Source organism: Alligator sinensis, unplaced genomic scaffold, assembly GCF_000455745.1.
Source record: "Alligator sinensis unplaced genomic scaffold, ASM45574v1 scaffold173_3, whole genome shotgun sequence".
Lineage (NCBI taxonomy): Eukaryota > Metazoa > Chordata > Crocodylia > Alligatoridae > Alligator > Alligator sinensis.
Window position 1 is genome coordinate 88,959 of NW_005842076.1, and position 13,917 is coordinate 102,875.

At 40.1% G+C, this 13,917-nt stretch overlaps 1 protein-coding gene and 1 long non-coding RNA gene across 3 annotated transcripts in view; one reads left to right on the top strand and one right to left on the bottom strand.

The window, feature by feature from the left end:
* The window catches only part of NKD1 (naked cuticle homolog 1), a 170,590-nt gene that overhangs the window by 52,019 nt on the left and 104,654 nt on the right, over positions 1-13,917 (top strand). The gene's annotated exons all lie outside the window — the stretch shown is intronic.
* LOC102387765 overlaps positions 9,142-13,917 on the bottom strand; it is a 16,966-nt gene continuing 12,190 nt past the window's right edge. Inside the window, exon 3 of the long non-coding RNA XR_323832.2 lies at positions 9,142-9,687. This is a non-coding gene — a long non-coding RNA (uncharacterized LOC102387765). The remainder of the gene's footprint in view (positions 9,688-13,917) is intronic.

Genomic DNA, 13,917 nt, shown 5'->3' on the forward strand with positions numbered 1-13,917 from the left:
CCACATCAACACAGACCACATCCTCACTGGGCCTAATAACAGGGAGTACAACTCTACCAGTGTCATATATGCATCATCTGCTTACAGTGCAGAAAGACACAAAAGGCTACAGTAAAACGCTTCAGCCTCCCTGGAGCCTCCGTTGCTTACCTTAGGATTGCAGTTCTCAGGCAAAAAATTTTAAAAACCAGTTTGAATCGGGGAAACAGTAGAAAACAGTCATCTACAAACTGGACCGTGTTAAGTATGGTTTAAACATGTACTATGCATTTGTATCTCATTTCCTGGATTAGCTTTTGTGACCCACTTTGTTCCTATGAGTTTACTGCTTGTTTGCTTTTCTCTTACCACTGCCTCCTCCCCCCTCTCACCCCTCTCTCTCTCTCTCCCTCCTCCCTTGTCTTTTGTATTTTAATTTTTTTTCCTTCTTATACTCTGTTTTTTGCATGTGCCGGCACAGCATCTGATGAAGTGAACTTGGGTTCATGAAAGCTTGTGCGCTTTCTTTCTCTGTGTGTGTATATACATATATATGTATCTTATTTAGTTAGTTTGTAAAGGCGTATATCTACCCTGTCTTCAAAAAATAAACACCAGAAGGTGGTTTGTCATTGTGTGGAGCTGGGAATTGTAAACCCTGGGAATCCAAGAATTATCTCTGTGCATATCTGAGCACTTACAGCTAAACCAGGGAAAGGTGTGAGATTTCATCTTTAAGTCATACCTGTCAAGGGTTAATGAGGGGGAGAAAGATGCCTGCTTCCTATGCTGCATATCCCTTTACAAACATGCTTTGAAACCTGCTAACCAAGTAGAGTCCCATCCTCCTCAGGTTTAATTAGGGCTGTCACTTCAAATCCTCTCACATACCACTTGATACCACTTGGGAGAATCACAAGACCCAGTAAAAAGGGCCACAGGACTTATGGTAAGTGTAAAGACTTCCCAGTTGCCGAAGGACAGCTGAGCTGCGTTCTCAGAATTACATCCACTTATGGCAGTTGCCTTTGCAGCTCTGCTTCCTTTTGAATGTGATGTTTTCCTAGGAATGTGAATATTCTGTCTGTAGAATGATATCCATATATGTATTTATAGATACATATCGTGATGATGTAGGTTTTTTTTCCTGTCTACTCCATCCAGTTGCTTGGCTTGGCAACTAGCAGATATGCTAATGAGAGGGATGATGGTTATTTGCTATTAAAATGCAAAACGAATTCCCCCCCAACCCCCCCCCCCCCCCCCCCCCGCCCATTCATAGCAAATTCAAGAATGTGTCATTTGGATTGCAAATTGTGTTAAAATACATACATTATCTTAGCCAAATGGAGCCATTTTTCAGACAAAGATAGCTCGCACATTAAAAGTACACACAATCTTACGACTGTTCAGGCTCTTGATACCAGGCAGCCATCTACTTGGAACCATGACCAAAAAAAAATCACAACTTGAAAAATAAACATATTTATGTTAAGTTCTGCATAAGGGAAATTGACTTTTTCAGGGCTCTGATACCAGGCATTATAAGGGTAACAGCAAAGCAACTTGAAATCTTGTCTGTCTCATTTTATTTTATTTATTTATTTATTTTTAGTTGTAAGTAGATTTTGGAACTGCCACAAAATTGTGTACAAGAGAATGGCTTCTGGATTGTTGCATAATTTAGTTGTTTTACAGTTTCAGTCTCCTGGGTTTCATGTCATGACCTTTCTTCTTACATTAGTGATTGTGCTAGGTTAAATTTTGATTACAGGCTGTAACAGAAAATGGTTTAAAATTTTTCTTAACTCAGAAGCTTTGCAGATGGGACTGTTCAGGCAGAAAGGGAAAAACAATCACAAAAAAGAAAGATATGTGTAAAAGCATGTACAAATTTTAGAAAAGTTGTAAACGGTAAAACAAAATGAATTAATACTATATTGTTAAGGCAATTCACTGATGGAACATTGAGTCTGTCAACAGCCTGTTCCTGTCACTAATGTTGCTAGAGGCAACTGCTCATCTTTTTAAATCAGTTCCATGAATGAATGTTTTTATGATCATTGTCTAGCTGTTGGCCAGAAAAAAAAAATGGCTTGTATAAGGAAGAGGAGGTCTACAGGTTACGAGGTCTTCTTGAGTTCAGTTTTGTTTATAAAGCTGTAGGCCAATTTTTCTTTCACTTAATTGGTGTAAAGTTATTAAAGTTATTGCAATGCAAGTGTTTGTAGGAAAGGTAAAGGGCATTTATACATGTGGTCTGGGAGGTGGGGGCAGAGGGGCAGAGCTTTAATTAGAGCAGCTCTGATAGCTGCTCTAATGCAGGCACACAGAGTGTCATGTGTATTGGTGTCCCCGCACTGAAAAATGGCAGTGGAGTCGCTTTAACTAAAGCTTGTCAAATGAGCTTTGGTTAAAGTGCCCCCACTGCCATTTTTCAGTGTGGGGACACTGATAGATGTGATGCTGGAATCTGCTGGAACGTGGTAATTACCGGGTTCCAGCAGACTCAACTGAGTCTGCTCTGACATGCTGCAATTTGGAACAGTCTCGCTGCACATGTATAGGCACCTAACGGATTACTCAAATATAAATGTGTGAGCATCATGACTGAACAAGAAGAGTTGTTGATTTTAACTGTATTGTACCTTATGGCTAAGTTATCAAGGAAACCTAAACATGTATTTAATTTTTTTTTCAAGTTAAACTTCAATAAGAATTGTCCTTGTCATCACCCCCAAGGCGAAATCAGTGTTTTTTTAGTGTATAACAGTACTGGGTGAGGCAGCGAAGGAAATGGTACCAAGTTTATTAATCCTTCAGCAGTCACACTCCATGTTATAAATGAACAAAAGCCACCAGAGCAGAGGAGGCCAAAAATGGGTATAATGCAGACAAGAATGCTGATGGCATTAATGGATAATGTAGAATCAGTGTGCTGTGTGTGATATGATGCAGCTGGAGATTATAGAATAATTAATAACTTGTTTATTTCAGTCATGTTGTAAGTTAAAGATGAAACTGGACAGTTTTCAGAAACAGTCTTATTATACCACAGTGCAGGTAAATGTCCATTGATATTTTTTTTATAATCCCTTAGCTCCTCATTATAGGATCTGTACATTGAGCTATAAGGTCTCTTATCCATTTCTCTTATTTAAATAAAACAAGAGCTTGAAAGCCTCTAAACTGTATGGTTAGCTACTTGCATCTGAAAGCTTACATTCATTTCACCATCACCCTTTGTTGTGTTCTACATCCTCCTGTGTCTCTAGATTGTAAGCTCTTTGTAGCAGAAGCTGTCTTTTTTGCTACTTGTATGTAGCTGCACATGTATAGATCTTGTTTCTTATTGGTCCTTTGGGTATTACTGTTGTAGGAATAATGCACAATATGCATAATAATGTTCTTCTAGCACTGAGAACCCTATGTCGTTGAACACAAAATGATAAATAAGGTCTGCAAGGTTCGGCCTTTGGGTATCTTAAGAGCCTTTATGAAATTGGTTAGTTGTATTTTAGCTAGTGGAGAAAACTTCGATGTATGAAGACCCTTTTACAGGATGTGCACAGGACATCACCAGTATATCTAACAATGAGCAGGCTCTGAACTGGTACCCTGCAAGGTGAAAACAAAAGGAGGTATTCAACAATGAAGAGGGGGAAGTTCTATCAAAAGAGATGTCAGAAGTCAGATCCTAAGAGCAAATGAAAAAGAGGAAGAGCAGGAAGAGAGAGGAAAAAAAGCTGCCAACTAATCTTTTTTTTCACTGGTGCTTTATGGAAGGCCTCTGTGTTGGAAAAAAAACAAATTGGAACGCCAGTAGTGATGTAAGGGGTTTATGTGAACATCCATGTGACTGTACTGAAAACTGGTAGGTTTAGGAACCGTTGACTGCAGAATTTGAACGGCTTTGCACTGCTATGTGTGTGTGTGTGTGTGAAGGACAGAGAGAGACAGACACACAGAACTTGCGCACACAGAATTATCCTTGTAGAGCTACTGCTTTTTACCCAGCGTCTGCTGCAGGTAAATATTCTACTTAAGTGGAGGATTTCTTCCCATCAGCACTCTTGTTTATACGTCAGGAGACCAGATAAGCAACCATAGCATTTCTGAGCCTAGCCTTGAGATTGTGGCTTATCCATATCTTTTTGTATCCTCATTTTAAATTGAACGGAGAGAGAAAATCCTTCCTTTTCCCACTGCAGCATTGGTTAAAGGAACGGTTTCATTAGATTATAAGTGTGCAGTGCACTCAGTCAGCAGCAGGAGAGAAAAATTACTCACATCACCTGAACAACTTTAAGCCATCATTTTGTTTTCGGAGTAGCTCAGGGGTGACAAGATAGTGAATACATCTTGTACAGTGCATGTGGCATGCACTTCAGTATGCACAGATAGGGCAGAGGGTACAAATAATATGGAAGAGATTGTTGATGAGTAATCAGACAGAGGTTGGGTTGTAAAAGGACTCCTGGATTCTAGTGCCTCTTGTATCACCCTTTACTCTGTGCTCAATTTCCTGCTGTCGCATTTTGCCTACCTTTGACTATAATCCAGAGGATTTGTAAGGTTTAGCTCATATTTGTTAAGCACTTTGAAATCCTTGAAGGAAAGTATGAAAAAATATTATAAATATAACATTACTAATATAAATTTAGTTCTCAATAATGATTGTTACTGTTATTGATACAGTGTTATTAAGCTACATTAATGGTTTTAGGGCAAGTGTTTGTATGCAGACTATTCCTACCAATGGGGACTTTTTACCATCTTGTACCATCTACACTTTTCCCAGAGCCTGACGAAGGGACTTTGATCCCGAGAGCTTGCAGAAAAGGACAATTTTCTTGCCATTTTCCAGTTGGTCTAATAAAAGGTATCATTTTGGAACCAAGAAAAAAAATTGTATGTATGCAGACTAACTTTTCACTTCAGTATCAACCCCATAGGTACTTGATAGCTTCTTGAGCAGAAGGTGATGTCACTTAATTGCAGGAAAGACAAGGGTGCAGGCTTGCCAGTATACTAATGGCAAAGATAAGCAAAATCCTTTTCTGGATACTTGTGTTTGAAGTAGGAGGAGCTCCAATTCCTGTGATCTTCAGCAGCCTTTATCATAGCCTGGCTTTCCTCTTTGAAGTTCTTTTTTTTTTTTTTTTTGTGGACCTGCAGTTAATTAGCTCAGTCCTTTAAAAGCAGTGTCCAAACCTACAGGTCACTACACTTGGGAAGTTTAGACGTCCCTTTAAAAATAGGCACCAGCACCTGATATGCCTTTTGAAGACTGCAAGAGCAGTTTCTGTCTGAACTGGCTAAATATAACTGCAGCCCCACCACTTGCTGGAGAGTTTAACTGCTTTTTGGGCTGGCAGGTTGCAAGAAATGTAGATCTTCCAACTGTATGCATCTGATGATATGGGTACTTAATAAGAGGAAAATCTCTCTCTCTCTCTCTCTCTCTCTCTCTCCAATCGTGTGGAAAAACTTGCTTTGTCAGATGCTGTCAAGGCAAGAATGAGAAGGATTTTTAAATACCTTTTATTCAAGTGTTACTTGGACATTTTGGAGATTCTTGAAAAGTTGTCCGCTCCTTTGCAGTCACTTGCAGAGATCATCCCGGCATGCAACCTGCACCTACTCAGTAAAAAGAAACCTGAATGATCTTAATTGCAGATTGCCTTGTCTTCATGTCTTGACTATCCCTCATTTTAGATCTCCATTTATTTCATTCCATACAGGTGTGCTGTTTCTCTGGCTTCTATTGTTAACTATTGACATCAACTGTGGGAATCATGAAGCTGAGTTCATCGATATGTGGTCCTGTATGCTATTCAAGCTGAAATAATGAATCCCAGGGTTTTTTTTAAACAGCTATTTTTCTCATGTACCTCATTTGGGTCTGTCTCAAATTTATTTCTTGGAACTTTAGGAAGTTTATGATCTATCTGGCATGATTAAATTCATTGGACGGACACAAATGCTGGTCATCTCGTGCACAAAAAGAGTGAACCCTAATCGCAGAAAAGGCAAAGATCTAAATGGGAGAATTAGAAAGCAAGATTGTGTATAATGTTTTTGTTGTTTCCAGTGTTATTTAAGGTACAGGAATAAATCGTGGGAGATTACAGTCTCAAATGGCCATGCTAGGCTTCCGAATGCTGTTGCTCCGTGTGCCCTTTGCTGATGCTGTCCCCCCCAGCCCCCCCAAAAAAACAACCACCAGAAAACAAAACAAAACTAAGGACTTAAAAATGCCTTCTCAGGAGCAAATAATCTCAACTCTAAGTAATATTTAAGAACATGTTTTAATTAGAAACTGGATTGAAAGAGTTGGACAATCGAATTGAGTTCACGATGACCAGCATACAGCTGAAATTTATTATTTTTAATTACAGGGCAAGGCCTCTAGAAGTCTATTGGTTTTAAGAGTGTTTCTTGCCCTGGTTAGTAGGCTTACTCTTCAAGTGAGTAGATAAAGGATAAACTTTTTCAAGCCTTGTATACACAGATTACTTCTATGGTATTATATTTAGGAGCCAGCTGACTTAGTGGCTGCAGATGTTCTAATCTAGGAACTCTTTTCAGGTAATAATTTGGACTCTTTGAACTTGAGAACCTTATTTCACAGAGCAGATGAAGCTGAAACAGATGCCTGACCAGAAGGGCATGCTGATGAACACCAGACTACCTAAACACCAGAAGAAGCAGAAAAGAAAAATGCAAAGGAAGGGGAGGGGAAATATGAAAAACCCTCAGTGCTTGGTGTGGGCTTTAAAATGTACTCAGAATTGGCCAGAAAAAATACAGTAATGATACAGTGCTCATCCTGATGTACTTGAAAGTATTCTTCCTAATACTCGTATAACATGGGTAGGCACTTTCATTGTTTTACAGATGGGCTGAGTGAGAGCCAAGGTTTCCTAGCTCAGTGCCTTGCACTAGTTCTAGAAGTTTTGAAGATCACTAGTTCTTCATCCTAGCTAATAGTAGAGAATGCTTTCCATGGTCGGTCCTTACTGATCGTATCAGTACTTGGACAGGTAGAGACTGGCAGTTCCATACTGAATTGGGGGAATAAAGTCTGAAGAGAAAGTTGTTTTACAGTTGTGGCTCCTGTTAATACATGGTTTTATCAACTGAAGAGGTTCAGAATGCAGATAGGGGCTGAGACTGAAGGGGGTTGAAAGACATATGCATTCCTTGAGGACGTCACCCATTCCTGAGAAGGAAATACTAGTATACTTGTGAGTCTGCAGACATTCTGCCACTCTGTTAATTTCTCTGGTCTGGAAAAGGCAGCATTGTCGCAGTCAGCAATCTGCCCGCATTAGGCAAAAGGCTTTCAATTTTTGTTTTTAAAGTTGTGATGCCCTGGGGAACTGTGTGTTTCTTGCAGTTGGTAATAAAAGTATGCAGAGTTTCTTCTCTCTAAAACTTCAGCTCAGCATGGTGGTCATTTTTATCTGAATGCTCTTTATTTTAAATAACTTTTGGGGTTCCATTTGAGTACCTAGCGACCAGAAGAACTCTGTGCCTTAAAAGTGCATAAAGTAAACCCTTGCTTTGTGTTTGTACAGAGCCTGGTATAATGGATCCCTAATTGAATCACCTAAACTTCATTATGATTAATAAGCACTGCTCAACATTCATAGTACAGAGAAGCTAGGTATGGAGTCTTAATTACCACCTTGAGTGATTCTTTAGGTTAAACTTTGAGATGAGAATTGCGAGGAAAGTGTTACCCTGCTACTCCCAACTCTGTACTCCTGGATAGGCACAGGATTACAGTCTCTGGGGCTTCCACGCTGCCTGTGTTTCATGAACGCAGGATTTGCATGGAGATTAAAAGTCAGGCTTCTGCCTGCAATGTTGTTCATCCTTTTTTTACAAGTAATACTTGCACCGTTGCTGTCACAGGAACATCAGAGAAAATGGAAACGTCCTGTCTTTTCAGGCTATGCGCTTGTCAGCAGTTTGTGGATAGTCAGTTTCATCATTTTCACTTCAGAGTCAGGCACATTCCCCTTTTGTCAAATGGGATAAAACACTTGGCCTAAGACAGAAAAGACTGGAAATGTGGCTGGAGGAAAAATCCTCGTTCAAATTGGAGTAGGATTGGAGAGTTGGTGTTGTACCTGAAAAATATTTCTAGCTCTGGAATTTATTAAATTCCACTTTCTAAACTCCTGAGCTGTTTTTCTTTCTACTTTGAGCCTTGGCTAAGTCAGTATTTAGAGAAACAATTTATGAAAAAAAGCAACAGGTATTTTATTCATGTCATTAGGTTAGGAAAGATGTGACATATGGGATAGTGTAATATCACTCTTCATGTAGGCCCAGATTCAGCAATGTACTTAAGTGCTTGCCAAACATTAAGTATGTGATACTTACAATTAGGCATGCACTTAAGTCCTTTCTTGAACTGGGACCTTACTTCACAGGAGCTCTTTCCAATACTTGTTTGGGTCCCAGCAGTGATGGATGGATGTTCAGGGAGATTCATAGCATTCATAGTGCTGAGTGTAGTGTACACGGGTAGTTACCAACAGACCAGGACATATTACGTGATCTTGGCTGTCTGTGAGAGAATACAACATACTGGAAACACATTTATTTGCCAACACCTTTTCCCACATTGACTCATCTTCTTCCAAAAGTTTAATCATGGCTATGAATGTGTCCTTGCAGATATCAATTAAGCTTGATGCATGCATTTTCCATACACATGGAAAGGAATCTTTTTCTGTTGGCTTCCTACGTAAAAAAAAAAAAAAAATCCTTCTGTGATTGGTACCAGTATCATTGGTTTATTTGTTTACTGTAAGTTCTTGCCCCTTTTGATATGAGCTTCAATGGCAGGAGAAACGTTCAAACAATCTGGAGGGTATATAAAGAACGTGTGTGATTATACTGAGCAAAAATAATTGGGCTTTTGTGTTACTGCCTGAAAGCTAAGTCTCCTGTTTCTGGGACCTGTTTATTGTATACTATGCAGAGCCTGCAGCTTCTCTGCAGCAGATCGGGACTCCCCTAGCCTTTCTGCTGTTTCCTTTTTTATGTCTGGGCTTGTGAGCAGCATTGGTATGCCCCAAACACCTGCCAGATTTGCATATCATTCTTGCTTGGCTTCAGCATCCAGTGCAAAGTTGGCACATGAACTGTAGAGAAGCAGGGCTAGTGTTTTGATTGTAAGCCAGAGCCTGATACTGAAATAGGCAGCGGGATGGGATCCAGTAATTGTTGGCCTCTGATCAATGAAAACTGTCGTTCGGCCAGTAAATCGTTGGTATGTGGGCTTAGTTCTATATATCATCTTCGGGCTGGTGTCACCCTGACTCCAGGACGAGAACATTATCAACATGTCATCAAGTCTGCCGGGAGTTTTTTATTACTTTTTCCCCTTTGATTTATATCCATTCTCTTCTTAAATTTCACACAGGTCAGTTTTGACAACACACTGGGAGATGTTAAGGGGGATTGTTTCTTTGGTGCTGAAATAGATTCTCCAGCTCTGTTGAGGAGGGAGCCTCCCTCTCCTGTGCATTCTCTCCTGGCAAGGAGCTTACTAGGGATCATGTCTTTTCCCGCACTCCCCAAATCCCTGTTGGTGGAACGCTGGTCTGGCTGTGTGTCTCATTCTTTAATTATCTCCATGGTAGGATGCAGGGCCTCACATCTGTGTCTGGTGGGAACCCTTGAATCCTGGTGAGAGAGAACCTGATTAGTTTAGGCACTGTCTATATGGGGCATTCCCCATTCCCCATTCATCAGTTTTAAAGTAGATGGAGACCCCAGTGTGGACTTTCTTCTTTTGGACTGTTTAAAGATTCTCAATTTGCTTAAGTCAAACTAAAATTTTCTAGGTTTAAACTCACATTTTAATTGTCCACACAAGGTTCTTTGAGTAAATGTGATATATTTTATTAGACCAAGTAAATAGTTAGAAACATTATTCTTTGCAAGCTTTTGGGCACAAATAGCCTTCTTCATTCATTGGATTATCCACACAAGATTTTTGGCACTGTTTTTGCTAAAACAGTTTAAAACCACTCCTATATTTTAGATCCAGTGCAGCTTTTCTTGATAGACAAGCTCCTGGTAACATCTGCTGTGCTAGAAGGAACATCAAAGTGATTACCATGAGCCTATTCCTGCAGCCCCTAATTAGGCAGAATGCTTAATTTTTGTCGGTGGGAAATTGACTTTTGTTCATTGTAGAAGTGAGGCTTTGCGGGCTTTCCTAGTAGACATGGAGAAATCTATTGTCAAAGGCAAAGCAGAATAATCATTAGTCAATTTTAATCTGGAATAGTGTCCACATGGGGGAGTTATACTGGCACAACTACAGCAGAATCATTATTCCATTATAGCTTTGCCAATCGTTTCTCCTGCATCCCAAACCTTTACTATTTGGCCCCAGGAGCAAATACTCCCAATTATAGTGTGCTAGGCTCATTTTAAAGAAAAATCAAGATACTTAACATACATAAAATTGACATTCTTGCTGTAGTTGGGCATGGGGTAACTTTGGTATTTCTGTAGTAAATCTTTTCCTCCTTACTGTATCATGCATCTCACTTCCAGGGTGGAAAGGAAATCTTTTTCTTCTTAGTTGATGCTAGTAATGATGATTAGCTGCCAAAAGATGTCTTACACTGTTAAATCTTAAAGGTCCAAATTAAACTCTCTTCTTCCACTGAAAATTCAGAATAGTACTACTGAAACTTGGTGGAGTTGAGAAGAACTGGGCCTGAGTGAAAAACAAGTAAGAACATTCAGAGTTGAGGTTAAACACTGAAGTGGTTTTTGCACCCCAGGGGGATTATATGCTGCTGTCTATGATATCTAAACTGAGCAAGTTAGAGTAAAGAGTCCTGGCTTCACTCTGCTGTTCCCAGATTGAGCCAGTTTTGTAATGTTCTGTTTGACATAACTTGTGAATTCTTTCTTTGTGTGTGGTGTGGTTTTTACTTAAACACAAAGTTAAATAAAAATATACTGATCAAGAAGGTGGATGACTAGCTTTCTATACAGGCCACAGTGGCCTTTCTGGAGACCTTTCCTCCTAATGTGTAAATCCTCATTAAGGGGCACTCCAAATCTGATTGCGGTCCCAGTTCAGCAAAGCACTTAACATGTGTTGAAGCATGCAAGAAGTCAATGGGATTACTTAAATGCTGAATGTTAAGCAAATAATTGGCTGGATCGGGACCTGCATGAATATAGATCAGTTCCTGCACTAGAACAAAGTGGATTGTCAGAGTTAAACCTTTATTTTTAATCCTTCAAACAAGGGACAAGTGAACGGGCTGCTTTAGGAATTCTGTCCTTGCCAAGTTCCGTTTCTTCAATCAAAGCTTATATTTTAGTTACATGACCACAAAAAACGTTTCAAACCAATAAACCTCAGAAAATGTTTACGGTTGTATACATTAAAGAAACCAATGTGAGGTTTCTTTGTTCTTCCTTTTCTCTCTCTTACTTTGGTTTCAGATGTGTGTTTTCGCCTGGCCTATTTAGTGCTCCTGCAAACCTTGCACATGCAACAACCCCCTGCAGTTAGGTGCATAGTTCACATTCCCAATTGCCTGCTGCACAGCTTCCATGGTGAGGGAACCACTATTTTCTGTAAGGGCAGCTTAATATATCCAGGGAGTGACTATTGTTGCAGGTCAAATGCAGTTCTGAAGACTGCAAAACTGCTTCTGAAGTTTGTTGACTTTTATTAATTGTAGGTGGGAAGCTAAACTTAAAATCTGCAGCTTGCTTAGTCTCTTTCTGGGAACTGAGCTGTATGCACATTATTTTAGGTGGAGAGCTAAGGCTGTATGTTCAAGGACATAACAAAAGTAAATACCAGGATAATATTAATATAGTAGAAAAGAGAGTGTAGGGCTCTGTACAAGCTTTCTTGTGTTACCTCCAGCAAGCTCATAAGAGAATTCACAGCATGAATTTGTGTATGTGTGTGATCATTGGCTTGAGTATGTAGGCTTTAAAGTCTGGTACAAATTGTATTTGTTAGTATTGTCTCTTGTCCTAAATTCCCTCCAGAAAGTGAGATCTTGAAGCCATGAGAGTTTCCTGTTTCATTTATTTATTTATTTTAAAATCTTTTAAGTTTGTTACTCTTAAATGGAAAAGACACCAAAGCATAGGAGAAGGAGCTCTGCCCATCAAAACAGGTTTATGGAAAGATCCCAAGCTAAAATAAACAGAGCTTTATTGGGCACATTAGGATTCAGTCAGGATGCAAAGCAGTACCCAACCCATAGTGAGGGAAGCAGTCATGAACCGTGCTTTGCAGATGTTGTGCAAGGGTCTCAGAAAATGAAGCTCTCCATAGAGACCCATTACAGTTGTAGGTGTCCTGAAAGCTGCAGGGACTGGAATTAAAATGAATAGTGTTTAGGCTTCCCAACAATGTTCACACACCAGAAATTTGTGTGCAAAGCCTTTATCCATCCTAGAGCAGAAGATAAAAATGGTGGAACTTTGTGCAGTGGGCTGATCATCAGTTACTGAGTTTTGCCCTCTGAGCCAGGTTGTGACCCTAATTCCTGAAGTCAAAGGCGTGTTGTGTATTAGCCAACATGGTAGCCATCCCCCATTCTTCACTTGCTTCCAGTATTTGTGAGGTTCTAACATGTCTCAATTCAAATGGACCAAAAAGTTGTTCTTGAGCTGCCTCAGGTGCCTGGTTGGGGACTTAATCCTGTAGCTCAAACCTTAGGGTTTCATGCATAGCTGGAGGTCTTGAAAAACTTGGTGTAAGCTGCATCACACTGACCTCTTCAGCCTTCACATTTTCCATAAATTTGGAGGGCTCAATTCAGTCATTACTTGTTTCCCAGTTTTCTTCTGTACTTCTTACTGTCTTCTGGAAGCTTCTGTTCCATACATCTTCATAATTTAGTGCATTTGAGCAAATGCCTCGTAGCATTTACTCTATTCTGCTTCACACCAAGCATCTTTAATGGTACATCTACATGCTGAGCTAGTAGGAGTTGCTTACCACAGCAGACCATACTTGTGGACATGTTAGAAAATTGCTGTGCTGCTAGCAATACCCAAGCTGTACTTTGAAGCTAGATGGATTTATTTACTTTGAGTTGTAGTTGCCTTCATGACTTTAGTATAGATATACCCTAAGAATGGTGGGAAGCAAAAATGCCATGAATTATTCCAGATACAGTCTAAGACTCAGAAGAGTCTTTAAATTGAAATGACATCGATTAGACCATTGAGTGAAGATCAAATGAAATCAGTTACGCAAATGTTTCTTTGTCTGCACTCATTCTCGTTTTAGGAGGCCAGAAGCCGTTTCAATTTATAGAGGTGTAAAGTTTAGAAAATAAAAATAGTTGCATCATTGGAGATCCTATGTTTTAGTAACCTATTTCTCAAGGCTCCCACTTCCATTAGCATCAACACCTGACCCTCTCTGTTCCATTTTCCTTTGTGGGCCTGTCCTAGGTTAGTTTGATGTGGCCAGAAGAGAGACCTGCATTGCCAATTCTTCATGGGGCCGCCACTGTTTTAGCAGGTTGATAATGTTTGCACAGGTTTGTTATGGGAAGAGAATGAATTTCTGTTCTTTTCAGGCATCAGCCAGTTGCAAGCCATGTTCATTGAAAGACGCTGTCCTTTCCTGGTTTTGGAACAGTAGTTTATTTTGTGTAATTTCCTCTTGCAATTTTCTAACATTTCCAAAGATTTGGGTGTCAGCGAAAGTGCAGCTTCCCGCTGTAACTGAGAATGCTTTGCAGGAAGGGTTCCGAGTTGCAATGATCCAGTGGCGATGTGTAGGGGGTGCACATGCACCCCCTGGCAGCCCGTGCTCCCCATAAAAAGGAGATGGGCGGGGGGGGCAGGCGGGAGCACCGGTGCCCCCCCCTGCAAGCGCCGGCTAGGGAGTGGGAGCACCACAGC